The sequence below is a fragment of the Pristiophorus japonicus genome, chromosome 13, assembly GCF_044704955.1.
Source record: "Pristiophorus japonicus isolate sPriJap1 chromosome 13, sPriJap1.hap1, whole genome shotgun sequence".
Taxonomy (NCBI): Eukaryota; Metazoa; Chordata; class Chondrichthyes; family Pristiophoridae; genus Pristiophorus; species Pristiophorus japonicus.
This window is the reverse complement of record NC_091989.1, coordinates 38,689,814-38,701,815: the sequence shown is the minus strand read 5'-3', so window position 1 is coordinate 38,701,815 and position 12,002 is coordinate 38,689,814. Positions and strand designations below refer to the sequence as shown.

Here is a 12,002-nt window from a genome sequence, read left to right as displayed (position 1 = left end):
GAAGTGAGTTCTTTGGTGGCTGAACAGTCCAATACGAGAGCCACAGTCTGTGTCACAGGTGGGACAGATAGTCGTTGAGGGAAGGGGTGGGTGGAACTGGTTTGCCACACGCTCTTTCCGTTGCCTGCACTTGATTTCTGCATGCGCTCGGCGTTGAGACTGGAGGTGCTCAGCACCCCTCCCGTATGTGCTTTCTGCACTTAGGGCGGTCTTTGGCCAGGGATTCCCAGGTGTCAGTGGGGATGTCGCACTTTATCAGGGAGGCTTTGAGGGTGTCCTTGCAACGTTTTCACTGTCCACCTTTGGCTCGTTTGCCATGAAGGAGCTCCGCTTAGAGTACTTGCTTTGGGAGTCTCGTGTCTGGCATGCACCACTTATTGTGGGCCAAGAAATTAGGTCTGATCTTCCAATGGGAGATTTTGCTGTTGAAACATAGGCCTTGCTGTAGGTATGGGAAACCACGCTTTACATACACAAATTATTCAAATGTCTCATATGAGATTTTTTATGGTCGGTTGAGTGTTGAGAGTTCAGTGCTCTCATCTATTTACAATGGGTGTTTCTCTGGGAAATGGGCATTTGAACTTTTTCTTAAAGCTAGGGATGTTAGATTTGCATTGATGATTGGAAACCCATTGCGCCCTGTCTGAAGAGGGTGGGGGGAAGGTAGCAGCACAGCAAATGGTGCAAAGGTAGATAAAGCTTTTAAATATCTGTGTTTAGTTCTTCAAATTGACTTCCACCTATTCTCCAGTGCCTTAGCAACCCTTGGGGTGATTATCTCTGAGTGCAAATGAAATGGAAATGACTGAAAATGGAAGTTAGCCAACACCACGTCATTGCCGTCTCAGTTGAACATGGCAGCTTATTTTTGGTGTGCACTTACTGCGTCCACCAGAAACAATAGTGAAAAGGTAGGTAAAGATCTGGCGTAACAGATCACCTCCCTATTTCCCACGCCACCTGCCTCTGATGCTGGAAATTAGACAGTAAGAAGAGGAAAATACAAGCTAAATTTTCCAATGTAGAATTCCTAAATTATTTACAATTCTTTTCTATTACTATAATTGACTGATTCGTTTTGAGATTGTATTCCCAGTGTTAAAAGACCTATTATTATTTTATTTTTAACTTCCCTCGAAAAGACAGGCAGAATGGAAAAGGAAGTGTGGAGGTAGCCCTGATGATAAAGGATGACATAAGGACAGTAGAAAGAAATGATTTTGGCTCGAAAGATCAGGAAGTAGAATCAGTATGGGTGGAGATAAGGAATAACAAGAGGCAGAAAACACTGGTTGGAGTACTCTATAGGTCCCCTAACAGTAGCTATACCATTGGACAGAATATTAATCAAGAAATAGTAGGAGCTTGTAACAAAGATAATGCAATAATCATGGGGGTCTTTAATCTTCATAGAGACTGGACAAATCATAGAAACATAGAAACATAGCAAATAGGTGCAGGAATAAGCCATTCGGCTCTTCAAGCCTGCACCACCATTCAATATGATCATGGCTGATCATTCATCTCAGTACCCCTTTCCTGCTTTCTCTCCATACCTCTTGATCCCATTAGCCGTAAGGGCCATATCTAACTCCCTCTTGAATATATCCAATGAACTGGCATCAACAACTCTCTGCGGTAGAGAATTCCACAGGTTAACAACTCTGAGTGAAGAAGTTTCTCCTCATCTCAGTCCTAAATAGCTAACCCCTTATCCTTAGACGGTGTCCCCTGGTTCTGGACATCCCCAACATCGGGAATATTTTTCCTGCATCTAACCTGTCTAGTCCCGTCAGAATTTTTTTTGTTTCTATGAGATCCCCTCTCATCCTTCTAAACTAAATAGAGGCCCAGTCGATCCAATCCATCCTCATATGTCAGTCCTGCCATCCCAGGAATCAGTCTGGTGAACCTTCGCTGCACTCACTCAAAGCAAGAACGTCTTTCCTCAGATTAGGAGACGCAAACTCAACACAATATTCCAGATGAGGCCTCACCAAGGCCCTGTACAACTGCAGTAAGACCTCCCTGCTCCTATACTCAAATCCTCTAGCTATGAAGGCCAACATACCATTTGCCTTCTTCACCACCTGCTGTACTTGCATGCCAACTTTCAATGACTGATGTACCATGACACCCAGGTTTCGTTGCACCTCCCCTTTTCCTAATCTGCCACCATTCAGATAATATTCTGCCATTCAGATAATATTTTGCCACCAAAGTGGATAACCTCACATTTATCCACATTATACTGCATCTGCCATGCATTTGCCCACTCCCCTAACCTGTCCAAGTCACCCTGCAGCCGCTTAGCGTCCTCCTCACAGCTCACACCTCCACCCAGTTTAGTGTCATCTGCAAACTTGGCGATATTGCACTCAATTCCTTCATCTAAATCATTAATGTATATTGTAAAAAGCTGGGGTCCCAGCACTGAGCCTTGCGGTACCCAACTAGTCACTGCCTGCCGTTCTGAAATGGACCCGTTTATCCCGACTCTCTGCTTCCTGTCTGCCAAACAGTTCTCTATCCACATCAGTACATTACCCCCAATACCATGTGCTAATTTTGCACACCAATCTCTTGTGTGGGACCTTGTCAAAAGCCTTTTGATAGTCCAAATACACCACATCCACTGGTTCTCCCTTGTCCACTATCCTAGTTACATCCTCAAACAATTCTAGAAGATTTGTCAAGCATGATTTCCCTTTCATTAATCCATGCTGACTTGGACCAATCCTGTCACTGCTTTCGAAATGCACTGCTATTTCATCTTTAATAATTGATTCCAACATTTTCCCCACTACTGATGTCAGGCTAACCGGTCTATAATTAACCGTTTTCTCTCCCTCCTTTTTTAAAAAGTGGTGTTACATTAGCTACCCTCCAGTCCATAGGAACTGATCCAGAGTCGATAGACTGTTGGAAAATGATCACCAATGCATTCACTATTTCTAGGGCCATTTCCTTAAGTACTTTTGGATGCAGACTATCAGGCCACGAAGATTTATCTGCCTTCAATCCCATCAATTTCCCTAACACAATTTCCCACCTAATAAGGATTTCCTTCAGTTCCGCCTTCTCACTAGACCCTTGGACCCCTAGTATTTCTGGAAGGTTATTTGTGTCTTCCTTCATGAAGACAGAACCAAAGTATTCGTTCAACTGGTCTGCCATTTCTTTATTTCCCATTATAAATTCACCTGAATCTGGCTGCAAGGGACCTACGTTTGTCTTCACTAATCTTTTTCTCTTTACATATCTATAGAAGCTTTTGCAGTCAGTTTTTATGTTCCCAGCAAGCTTCCTCTAATACTCTATTTTCCCCCTCCTAATTAAACCCTTAGTCCTCCTCTGCTGAATGCTAAATTTCTCCCAGTCCTCAGGTTTGCTGCTTTTCCTGGCCAATTTATATGCCTCTTCCTTGGATTTAACACTATCCTTAATGTCCCTTGTTAGCCACGGTTGAGCTACCTTCCCCATTTTATTTTTACTCCAGACAGGGATGTACAATTGTTGAAGTTCATCCATGTGATCTTTAAATGTTTGCCATTGCCTATCCACCGTCAACCCTTTAAGTATCATTCGCCAGTCTATTCTAGCCAATTCACGTCTCATACCATCGATCTTACTTTTCCTTAAGTTCAGGACCCTAGTCTCTGAATTAACTGTGTCACTCTCCATCTTAATGAAGAATTCTACCATATTATGGTCACTCTTCCCCAAGGGGCCTCGCACAACAAGATTGCTAATTAGTCCTTTCTCATTATACATCACCCAGTCTAGAATGACCAGCCCTCTAGTTGGTTCCTCGACATTGGTCTAGAAAATCATCCCTAATACACTCCAGGAAATCCTCCTCCACCGTATTGCTACCAGTTTGGTGAGCCCAATCTATATGTCGATTAAAGTCGCCCATGAGAACTGCTGTACCTTTATTGCACGCATCCCTAATTTCTTGTTTGATGCTGTCCCCAACCTCACTACTACTGTTTGGTGGTCTTTACACAATTCCCACTAGCGTTTTCTGCCCTTTGGTATTCCGCAGCTCCACCCATACCGATTCCACATCATCCAAGCTGATGTCCTTCCTTACTATTGCGTTAATTTCCTCTTTAACCAGCAACACTACCCCACCTCCTATTCCTTTCTGTCTCTGCTTCCTGAATGTTGAATACCCCTGGATGTTGAGTTCCCAGCCTGGGTCACCCTGGAGCCATGTCTCCATGATGCCAATTATATCATATTCATTAATTGCTGCCTGTGCAGTTAATTCGTCCACCTTATTACTAATACTCCTCACATTGAGGCACAGAGCCTTCAGGCTTGTCTTTTTAATACATTTTGCCCGTTTAGAATTTTACTGTAATGTGGCCCTTTTTGATTTTTGCCTTGGGTTGGCAAATTGGCAAAGGTAACCTGGAGGACGAGATCATGGAATGCATTCGGGACAGTTTCCTAGAACAAAACGTCATGGAACCAACCAGTGAAGAGGCTATTTTAGATCTTGTTTTGTGTAATGAAAAAGGATTAATTAGAAATCTCATAGCAAGGGATCCTCTGGGGAAGAGTGAACATAATATGTTAGAAGTTCACATTATGTTTGAGAGTAACTTGCCTAACTCCAAAACTAGAGTCTTAAACTTAAATAAAGCCAATTACATAGGAATGAATTGGTAGCGAGTTGGCTAAGGTACATTGTAAAAGTAGATTTTAAAGTATGGCAGTCATCATCATCATCATAGGCAGTCCCTCGGAATTGAGGAAGACTTGCTTCCACTCCTGAAGTGAGTTCTTTGGTGGCTGAACAGTCCAATACGAGAGCCACAGACTCTGTAACAGGTGAGACAGATAGTCGTTGAGGGAAGGGGTGGGTGGGACTGGATTGCCGCACGCTCTTTCCGCTGCCTGCGCTTGATTTCTGCATGCTCTCGGCATTGAGACTCGAGGTGCTCAGCACCCTCTCGGATGCACTTCCTCCACTTAGGGCGGTCTTTTGCCAGGGACTCCCAGGTGTCAGTGGGGATATCGCACTTTATCAGGGGGGCTTTGAGGGTGTCCTTGTAACGTTTCTGCTGCCTACCTTTGACTCGTTTGCTGTGAAGGAGCTCCAAGTAGAGCACTTGCTTTGGGAGTCTCGTGTTTGGCATGTGAACAATGTGGCCTGCCCAGCGGAACTGATCGAGCGTGGTAAGTGCTTCAGTGCTGGGGATATTAGCCTGGATGAGGACACTGATGTTGGTAGGATCTTGCGGAGACATAATTGGTAATATTTCTCCAGCAACTTGAGGTGTCTACTGTATATGGTCCATGTCTCTGAGCCATACAGGAGGGTAGGTATTACTACAGACCATGAGCTTGGTGGCAGTTTTGAGGGCCTGGTCTTCAAACACTCTTTTCCTCAGGCGGCCGAAGACTGCATTGGCACACTGGAGGCAATGTTGGATCGCGTCGTCGATGCCTGCTCTTATTGATAGGAGGCTCCCAAGATATGCGAAGTGGTCCATGGTGTCCAGGGCCGCGCCCGTGGATCTTGATGACTGGGGCGCAGTGCTGTGTGGTGAGGACAGGCTGGTGGAGGATCTTTGTCTTATGGATGTTTAATGTAAGGCCCATGCTTTCGTACGCCTTAATACATATGTCGACTATGTCCTGGAGTTCAGCCTCTATGTGCGCAGATGCAGGCGTCGTCCGCGTACTGTAGCTCGGTGACAGAGGTTGGGGTGGTCTTGGAACTGGTCTGGAGACGGCGCAGGTTGAACAGGTTCCCACTGGTTCTGTAGTTTGGTTCCACTCCAGCGGGGAGCTTGTTGACTGTGAGGTGGAGCATGGCGGCGAGAAAGATTGAGAAGAGGGTTGGGGCAATGACGCAGCCCTGTTTGACCCCGGTCCGGACGTGGATTGGGTCTGTGATGGATCTGTTGGTAAGGATTATGGCCTGCATGTCGTTGTGGAGCAGGCGGAGGATGGTGATGAACTTTTGGGGGCATCCGAAACAGAGGTGGATGCTCCATAGATCCTCGCGGTTGACAGTGTCAAAAGCCTTTATAAGTTCGAAGAATGCCATGTATAAGGGCTGGTGCTGTTCCCTGCATTTTTCCTGTAGTTGTCAAGCTGCAAAAATCATGTCCGTTGTGCCCCGTAGGGGACGAAATCCGCACCATGACTCCGGGAGGAGCTCCTCGGCCACAGAGAGAAGACAGTTGAGGAGGACTCTGGCGACAACTTTCTCAGTGCCTGATTGCAGGGAGATTCCTCTGTAGTTGCCACAGTCGGACTTATCCCCTTTTTTAAAGATGGTCATGATTACTGCATCTCTGAGAACCCCCGGCATACTCTCCTCCCTTCAGATGAGAGAGCTGAGGTCATGTGTTCGTGCCAGCAATGCCTCTCTACCATACTGCAATGCCTCAGCACTGTAGATAAACAGTGGCTAGCATTTAAAAATACATTCCATTGAGAAACAAAAACTCCATGGGAAAAGTGATCCATCCGTGACTAATTAAAGAAGTTAAGGATAGCATTAGATTGAAAGAAGAAGCTTATAGTGTTGCGAAGAATAGTATTAAGCCTGAGGATTGGGAAAGTTTCAGAAACCAGCAAAGGATGACCAAAAATTTGATAAAAAGAAAAAAAATAGAATGAGAGAAAACTAGCAAGAAACATAAGAACAGATTGTAAGAGCTTCTACAAATATTTAAAAAGGGAATAGAGTAACAAATGTAAATGTTGGTCCCTTAGAGGCTGAGAGAGGAGAAATTATAATGGGGAATAAGGAAATGGCAAAAACGTTAAACAAATATTTTTTATCTGTCTTCACAGTAGAAGACGCAAGGAGCATACCTAAAATGGTGGGGAACCAAAGGTCTAATGGGCGTGAGGAACTTAATGTAACTAATATAAGTAGAGAAAAAGTACGAGAGAAACTAATGGGACTAAAAGCCTACAAATCCCCTGGACCTGATGGCCTATATCCTAAGGTTCTAAAAGAGGTAGTTGCTGAGATAGTGGATGCATTGGTTTTGATCTTCCAAAATTCCCTTGATTCTAGAACAGGTCCAGCGGATTGGAAAGTAGCAAATGTAACACTGTATTCAAGAAAGGAGGGAGAGAGAAAACAGGGAACTACAGGCCAGTTAGCCTGATATCAGTTGTTGAGAAAATACTGGAATCCATTGTTAAGGAAGTGATATCAGGGCACTTAGAAGATCATAACATGATTAAGCAGAGTCAACATGGTTTTATGAAAGGGAAATTGTATTTAACAAATTTATTAGAGTTTTTTGAGGATGTAACTAGATGAAGGGACTGTGTATAATGTATCCAAGTTTACTGATGATACAGCACTAGGTGGGACAGTAAGCTGTGAGGAGAACACAAAAAGTCTGCAAGGGGATATAGATAGACTAAGTGAGTGGGCAGTAAGGTGGCAGATAGAGTATAATGTAAGGAAATGTGATGTTATTCACTTTGGTAAGAAGAATAGAAAAACAGAATATTTTTTAAATGGTGAGAAACTTTAAATGTTGGTGTTCAGAGAGATTTGGATGCCCTCGTGCAAGAAATACAGAAAGCTAGCATACAGGTACAGCAAGAAATAAGGAAGGCACATGGCATATAGTCCTTTATTGCTTGTGGGTTGGCGTATAAAAGTAAGGAAGTCTTGCTATAATTGTACAGGGCATGGTAAGACCACACCTGGAGTATTGTGCACAGTTTTGGTCTCCTTATCTAAGGAAGAATATATTTGCCTTAGAGGCGGTGCAACAGAGGTTCGCTAGATTGATTCCTGGGATGAGAGGGCTGTCCTATGAGGAGAGATTGTGTAAAATGGGCCTATACTCTCTGGAGTTTAGAAGAATGAGAGGTGATCTCATTGAAACAAATAGATTCTGAAGGGGATTGACAGGGTAGATGCTGAGAGGTTATTTCCACTGGCTAAAGTGTCTAGAACTAGGGGGCACAGTCTCAGGATAAGGGGTAGACCATTTCAGACAGAGATGAGGAGGAAATTCTTCACTCAGAGGGTTGTGAATCTTTGGAATTCTCTGCCCCAGAGGGCTGTGAGTGCTGAGTCTCTGAATATATTCAAGGCTGAGATAGATGGATTTTTGGAGTCTAGGGGAATCAAGGGCTAAGGAGATCGGGCAGGAAAGTGGAGTTGAGGTCGATGATCAGCCATGATCTTATTGAATGGTGGAGCAGACTCGAGGGGTCGTATGGCCTACTCCTATTTCTTATGTTCTTTAGATCCCTCTGCAACACATGCTATCCATGGCTGAGACGGTGGGAAGACTCAAACCAATGGCACACTAATCATTAAGAGGTTTACTGCTGCAAAATGGGGTGAAATGCACTTTGATTCTTCTCCTCCCTGTAGAAAAGAGTTTAATTGCAAGTTGGGCTTTTGCTCATAAGCCTGACCAAGATTGCAAACACACATCCCTGAATCCTGCCACATGGTGGCGCAGTGCATCAGTACACTAACAAATGTCATCAAGTAATCCCATTTAAATCCCATCCCTACAAATCTAAATTTGTAGGTCAGCATTATTGTAAGTATATTATTATCATGCAATCAGTAAGTTGATTCGCCAGTATTTCCAGATTATTTTATCAAAACAAACAATGGTAGTTGATAGAATGGTAATTGATTCTATGAGACCCAAGACAAGGCTATGATAAAGTAAGATGAGAATAATACATTGAAAATGTATTTGGGTTTTGTAACTATAGATTTTGCAAAGGATGGCAAAGATAAAATGAATAGTTTTAAGTTGAAGGAAAGTAATATAACAAAAGGTATAAAGCATTCATATTTCTGCATGAATTGAAGATTATTTAGATAATTTACTTAAAATCTTTGAACAGGAGACCGCAATGTAATTGAGACCATCTATCAATTGAAATTATGTTGTACAATATTAGTAGCAAACACATTAATCTCCTCGTATGAAATCTCTTTGTTTGCTATTTTACCAAAGACATTAACCTATTTCACCTACATTAAAATAGAAGATGGAGGAATTTCATATGAACGCATTAATAACTCCTGCTCCTCTTGGCTCCATAGTAACTCCTTTTAAAGTGTTTGGTCAAAGGCAAAAAGAATGAGAAAAACTTACTGAACAATTTCAGAGAGGGTCATTAAACAGGCATAAGTATAAGCAAGGAGCCTAGCGCCGGATGTGGCAAGGATGCCTGAATATCGTCCAAGGCAATATGGTGTTGGATGTATTTCAGGTGCCCTTCAGGACATAGCCTCGCAAAATTTCAAGTTTCCTAGCCAATACCTTTTCTCTTGAAGCATAAATTTGGATTCCTGCTGATCACAAAAGAATAATGATTGTGCTGAAAAAAGTGCTGAGTTAAGAATAAACTATTCAGTGTGTGGTGTTGACTTCTAATAAACTATTTTCTATTTGAACTAGCTTAATCAATACAATATTCTAACTGATTGAGGAGGAAGCAAACTACCAATCTTAAACAAAATATTATTGCTTAACTGATAATTTTCTATAAATGTATTGAAAGGAAATTGAAGGGCAATATCAAAATCATTGCTTCACGTTTTCTATCTCAGACTGTTCTGCTATGCCTTCAGCGGCATGCTGACATAAGCACCTTAATAAAGCAAAGATGGGACTTTGACATAGCTAGGGTTCTAAAGGTCTCAAAATATTATGGTGGCAGAGGTCCTTAGAATGAGTAGAACCCATTTTTAGTGAATTGGGCTGTTAACACCCGGTTAGCAGAGCATCAACGGCACGGTAAACAATTCCTTTAGCCAATGTTGAGAAAACTCCCACAGATCCGGCCCTCAAGGTGTGCTTTTGAGTCCTCTGCAGCAGGACAAGGAAACAAGGTTGCGCTGTGGCAAGCTGGTTCCTGCGCCATCCCTTTTTCGTGCCCCAGCTCATGCGCACTTTTGCTCGGTAAGTTGCCACGTGAAGACTCCTCTAGCCTACCTTCTAAACTACACAAGGTGGCAATCACTGCGTGGTTCTTGGCAGAGTAAAACAACAATAACAACAACTAGTATTTATATAGTGCCTTTAATGTAGTAAAACATCCCACGGCGCTTCACAGGAGTGTTATAAGACAAACATTTGACACCAAGTCACATAAGGAGAAATTACAGCAGGTGACCAAAAGCTAAAATCAAATGATGCTGCATCTTCCTGGGTGCTGCCCTCCTCTTCCTGTGCCTCTACATTTTCTGCTTCTGAAATGGAAGAAAGAGACAAGGGTTAGCTTTTAGTGTCAAGGGTAAGCAGAGAAATGAATGACTTCTGAAAGCAGCTGCACATTGTCATGCAGAGTATGTTGGGTGAGTTGGAACAGAGAAGAGAAAAATAGGGTATGATGTGAAGAAACCCTGTGGGCATCTCCTCCAGTCTGTCTCTGGCCATGACTCACCCCCTCCCCCGTAAACAATGTTCAACACCTCCTCCTCGAGTGGGGGGGGCAGGATGTGGCTGTGGCACCCCCCACCCCCCTCCCCCCCCCCCCTCTGCCAGTTGCTGCCTGCACCCTTGTATTGCTTGCCAGCTTCTCCTGCAAAATGTAAAATCAGAAGGAAGGTTGTCAATCGCCTAGTTTCTTATAACTTTTGAAGCAGGACAAAGGCCATTCCCTCAGTAGAATTAGCTCCATGTGCATGGAAAACATGCATAGGAGAGAGGTCCAGATGCTAGTTGGTGCCCATTAGGAAAAATGGGCCAGCCAGCAGGGTTTGAACACTCAAATAGTTATGGCACTGTGGACTACTGCAGAATAAATAGCTCACAATTACTCCCTGGGAAACAGGTTTAGATGTGAAGGATTATATTTTTGTGATCACCAACTGTCTGCACATTTTAAGCTGGAGGCCTTCCGGTTGAATAACATGTTAGGGTTCTCATGTTGCACTCTGAAAGCCACATGGATTCCATCAACAAGTGCTCAGGGAAAGACTCCAGTCTGAAAAGTTCTGAGCCCCCTCGAGATTTGCCCTTGGAAAATGATGAAGATGCTGCTCCTGGCAAACATGGCACCCGTGACTTTGTTGGTGAATCCTTACACAACTGACTGGCTGATGTTCCTCACTGTGGCCTGAAAGAATCCTGTGATATTAAAAGTTAAGCCTGCTGTCAGCTTCTCAGCTAGCGCTGTTGTATCACTGGAGGTGATCGGCAGGGAAGGCTGCAGCTGGTGATCCATCATCATCATCATAGGCGATCCCTCGAAGGATGATTTGCTTTCACGCCAAAAAAGGATGAGTTCATAGGTGTTTCAATGAAGGACCTAAAATTCCGGGTCCTGAACTACATCGTGAAGGGTGGAAGATGCCTGTGTGTGGATTTTTTTTAACGTGTGGTGGCCATTGCACACCAGCCACCACACGGGCTTGACAGAGCTAGGTCTTGGTCCAGTGACAAGGATTAACCAAGACAACTGGAGACCAGCTCTGATGCACGGACCTAGTGCGCACACACATCGCAGTGTGGGCTGCCCTGTGCTGCCCCAGGACCCACACCTCTTCTGGCACTCACTTAATGGGATCCGTCCCACGAGTGTACTCAAATAGTCATTGATAAATCCAATGGAAAATTCAGGAGAAACTCCTTTACCCAGAGAGTGGTGAGAATGTGGAACTCGCTAGCACAGGGAGTGGCTGAGGTGAACAGCACAGATGCATCCAAGGGGAAGCTAAACAAAGAACAAAACATAAGAAATAAGAACTGGAATAGGCCATTTGGCCCTTCAAGCCTGCTCCGCCACTCAAGGAGACTATGACTGATATTCGAGCCCAACTCCACCTTCCCGTCCGATCCCCACATACCCCAACTCCCCAAAATCCAAAGATCTCTGTCCTGAACACACTCAACGACTGAGCCTCCACAGCCCTCCGGGGTAGAGGACTTCAAAGACTCACCACCGTCTGAGTGAAGAAACCTCTCCCATCCCAGTGCCAAATGTCCGACCCCCCACTCCGAGACCGTGATTCCCGGTTCCAG

The 12,002-nt window shown here is 44.0% G+C and overlaps 1 protein-coding gene across 1 annotated transcript in view; it reads right to left on the bottom strand.

Moving 5' to 3' along the window:
• The window catches only part of LOC139278526 (transcriptional regulator QRICH1-like), a 229,132-nt gene that overhangs the window by 51,765 nt on the left and 165,365 nt on the right, over window positions 1–12,002 (bottom strand). The gene's annotated exons all lie outside the window — the stretch shown is intronic.